Source organism: Capsicum annuum, chromosome 9 (assembly GCF_002878395.1).
Source record: "Capsicum annuum cultivar UCD-10X-F1 chromosome 9, UCD10Xv1.1, whole genome shotgun sequence".
Classification (NCBI taxonomy): domain Eukaryota; kingdom Viridiplantae; phylum Streptophyta; class Magnoliopsida; order Solanales; family Solanaceae; genus Capsicum; species Capsicum annuum.
Genome location: NC_061119.1, coordinates 205466580 through 205471433, shown reverse-complemented (window position 1 = coordinate 205471433; position 4854 = coordinate 205466580).

Sequence of the window (4854 nt, the reverse complement as noted above, 5' to 3'; positions counted from 1 at the left end):
TAGAAGGTAGAGGAGGAGTTATTAGTTAAGGTGAATTGTTGTTTACTTGAAGTATGAAAAGAGTTGTTGATAGTGTTTGTTGTGCAAGAAAAGTATAGGTTATTGATGAAGGTACTTGGTGGATGAGTGTTGTTAATTTAGGCTTCCTTGAAGTTACAAAAATGGAGTTTTGTTGAAACTTATAGAGCTATGAAAGAAGTTAGGTGTATAGGTGGGTGAATAGTAATGATGTGTAGAAGGAAGATGTGTTGATGGATTGTAAATAAGATAGTTCATATGATTATGATCGATTATTATTGTTATGAAGTTTTAGCGGACTAGTGTTTTTAGATGTTTGGCATGTAAGAATATTGTGTGAAGTTGTGGTTCATCATAGCTAGAAGTAGACACTAAGTTTGAATAGTAGATGGCGATCAAGGTGGGTATAATGATTGATGTATTGTGAATGTTAGTTGTATGGAAGTGATCTAGTAGGTTTGAATAGTGTATACAAGATCTTAAGTTTATTTGATTTGTAATCGAGTCTGATGTTGTATGTATGATGTAAAGTACACCCAAGGTGCTATGGGGCTGCATTAGTTTCGAGGATTATTGCATGTGGTGTAGTTAGTAGTACCATGGAGATGCTAGGTGGAGAAAGACTAGTTAGATAATGAATGATGTTCTTGATAGCTAAGTTAAGGATTTATGATTATGATTAAAGGTGTTGATCCTTTTTAAGTATGATTTTGACTCTTATGGTTTAGAGGAAAAATATAAGTTTTGAGATGCGATATTAGTAAACTATGATGGAAGAAGTATGATTTATTAGAGGTTGATGCTATCCATGTTTAGTGTTAGAATCTAAGTTGGTGAATGTTTAAGTTGTTATATGATGACTTTTGGGGCTATAGAAATCTAAGAGTCGAATCTTAGAAGGAGGTATTAGTATTGGGTGTTATACATGAAGATACCGTCTTTCAGGGTAAGTTTAGTTTTATGTGTATTGATTGTATCCCAGACTCTAGAGTAAAGTGATTTCAGTTTAGATCAGATCTTATACACTGGTTCACAGACTTAGAGTGGTGGCTTAGAGCTAAGGGGGAGATGATAGAATGAGTGATCAAGTCATCCTTTTAGATTTTTAGTAGTGATGCCAGAATGTTATAGAACATCAGGAAGTGAGGATGAGGCTCAACCCACTCCGATTTCAGCATCTTCAGTTATCCTGATATCTAATCATGCCTTACATGTCGGCTCCATGACTACAATTCATATTTATGCACCTTTTAGAAAAAAAATCGTGTATACTTCCAGTTCCTAGCATAAGCAATCCAGTTCACTCAGCAGTACAAATTACATTCCATGAAATTATGGATTTTAACTTAGGCCATGCAGATCATGACTCATGTACTCATGCTTTACAGTAAGTTCAGTTTCAGTACTCAAGCGATACTCTTTATGATCAGCAACAAGTATGTCCTCAGATTAGATCTCTTTAATGAATCCATGTCTAGAATGCTTTATTCCTCAGGCCTCAGTAAGGTGTTAAGTTATGCTTAGTATCCCTTCATGTTCCGAATCTCGATATTCCAACCTTTCAGTGACCTTCCTTTAGATCAAGATAGTGATGATGAATGATTATGTAGATGGAAAGGAGTAATTATGTCATGTTGGGAAAGATTAATGTATGTTTGTTTTATGTAAGTCCATGAGTGGAGAATAATGAGGTAAAGTCCTGTGCATGTTTTGGTTAGTTGAGAATAACTTATGTGTGTCTTCCGAAGAATTGAATGGTGTAGATGTGGATATAAAGGTACGCTTAAACGTCATGTTGGTATGTAAGAGGTTGAATTTAGTTGTTAAAGTGTTGAGGAAAAATCATCCTAGAATGAGTAGGTATGATAGTGCTCAGAGTGTTGAATTAATGGCTCAGATTTGTATTATGGTGTGGAGTTACGTGTCGCATCTTGTGGTTTCGAGTTAGGCCTTACCATGACAAAGAGAACTAGTTCAGTTTAGACTTTAGTAGATGGATTTATCAATGCCATATGAAAACTTTAAGTGGAATCAAGTGAGTGTGATATTTGAGGGAATAACATAGTCGAGGAAACATTTGAGAAGTGTTGCTAAGTTTGAAAGTAAGAAGTAGCATTTCTTAAGGCCTAGAAATTCTATCCTAGCTTATGATTTATGGGTCTATGTTCAAGGCCACAGAAGGGTAGCAATGTTGTAATTGCTTATTCAGATCATGCCCTAATTTCTTTACTCCCTAATATCATTAGAAATTTCTTAGAAGAGTGTTGAGGAAATACCCAATTTGGGTGTAAGCATCCATTATGATTCAGTCTGTAAGTATCCTGTGTATCATCTCAGTCTTTTCCTAGTCTTTCAACTGAATCAGTATCATTCGGGGACAAATGATCCCAAGGGGGAGGTATTGTAATACCCTAATTTTTTTTCATATTACAAAACCTCTCATCTTTTCTCATGAGATCAGATCTAGCGTAAAGAAATGGTTACTTATAAGTTGACTCTCTTGTTTCTATCATAGCCATATAGCTATGTTCATAAGAATTGATGCACTTGCAGATCATTTCAGTAGCTGATTATGTTTGAGATTCAGCTATTCAATTTATTTCAGTTGTGCATGATAGCTTATAGCCTCAGATTCCTCAGTGTTTCAGCCTAATTAGCCACATTTGAGGATGAATGTTTCACAAGGGGGAGATAATGTAATACCCCATAAGTTATTAGCCAAGTGATTCTCATGTGAATATAATTTCATGATATTTATACTAGTGTATGGAATGCTCATGAGGTTAAAAATATTCATAGAAATCATTTAGAACCAAGTTGAGCTAAGATCCTTTGATTCGTCCAAAATTCGATATTTGATTCTACAAAGGTCTACTTCAAACATGTATAACATTTTATATACATCGAATTTTTTATCTCAAGACCTACCAAATTGTAGATTATTGAATCATCTTTCCAACGATACCAATTTCTCTAAAATCCAATACCCGAGCTAAAATTTATGGCCATTTTCGTGAGAGAGGCAGTAGCATCGTGCGATTAGCATACGACGCACGCCCTATCACACACACCCAATTTTCAGGTTCTGTTTTCACATTTTTAAGGGCAAAAAGGTCCTTTACTTCACCCAAGCTCGTCCATAACAGATAATTAAAACCTTAGGGAGCATTATTTCCCCCTTTACTCATCATTTCTCTCCAAGCCTCCCTTAAGAACAAACCCTTATCCCCATTCAAGAAATTCAAGCTTCCATTACAATACCTTCAAGAAAAATCATGAATTTGGTTCACTAATCCAAGAATCTCAAGAAGAAGCTTCAAGAACACCATTAGAGATTCAAAAGTTCAAGATTTTACATTCAATTCATCCTAGGAAATCTAAGATTCATACTTTCTCATCCAAGATCATCAATTAATGTATGTGGGGTTTCAACAAGGACAATCCTTTCGTCCTTGTGCCCAAAACTTGTTTTAACTTATAAATTACTGAATTTTATGTGATTTTTCATGAAATTGAAGTTAGGGTTTATATCCAATTTATATTGTTTGAAGATTATGAGTTTACAAGTGATTGAATATTGAATTACATGACTATTTTCATGTATTTATGCGCGTAACGCAATTTTCTAGATTTTCGAAAGCGAGTTTAAGTATGATATTGAGATTCTTGATCTTATTATTTTGATGGTATTAAAGTATTTTAAAGAAGCATATTGAGTTGGATGTTTTTGTATGATTTTGAATGTTTATATATGAGTTCTAAATTGGGATTCATACCCATTATTACTATTTACAAGATTTTGAGATTTTGAGAGCTGTTGAAGATAAATTTCGTGAGTGTGTTTAGATTTTTATGAGCATTGCTGATATTTTCATATTTTAATATGATTTACAAATGTTTATGTTATCAAGCGTGAATTTTGAGATGTTTTGACATGAGTTTGAAGCATGGGTTTTAATACCTAAGATTGAGTTTTGATATTTCAAGAAACTTATATTTTTATCATTCTTTGACAATGTAATACCCCGGGAAATTTTTCGTTGAAATTTTGTGCGTAAACGTGTTGGGTTCTATCTTCTAGAATGAATTATAAATTTTCTATGCGAAATGTCTTAGATTATGACCCACCATTGCGTAGAATATCGAATAATCTTTCCAACGATATGTGGATCATCCAAAACGGACTCCCGAGCGACGAGTTATGAACATTCCGATCGAACCGTGAATAGTAGTAAACAGTAAAACATGCAGGAAAAAGTACTGAGGCCTGACATATTTTTGCTCCAACTTTAAACGATCATAACTCCTTGTACATAATGATCTCGGTGATCTACTATATATCAATGGAAAGCTCTGCGAGTTCTCTTTCCAATTAAATTGGTTTCATTCAATTTGTCCATCGAAGCAAAAAGGTATGATTGATCTACTTCATCCTATCAAAAGTAAATTTTTTGGTCAACTTCAAACTATCATAACTCCTCGTACCCAATGATATGGGTGAGATACTATATATCAATGGAAATATATGAGAGTCTTCTTTCTAATGAAATTAGTTTCATCCAATTTGAATATCAGAATAAAACATTATGGTTGATCTACTTCAGATTATCAAAACAGTCTACCACAGGACAGATTCGAGAATTATTTGATTTTTAGGGGCGTTTTGGTCATTCCTCCTCACCCAAAATCCGTCCAAACCCTATATTAAAGCCTATTAGAAGCATTATATGTTATATTTCATCAAATTCCCTCAAAAAGAAAACCCTAAGCTCCTACATCCAACTTCAAGACCCTCCAAAGTTCACCATTAATTCTACAAATTTATTCAAGATTCCA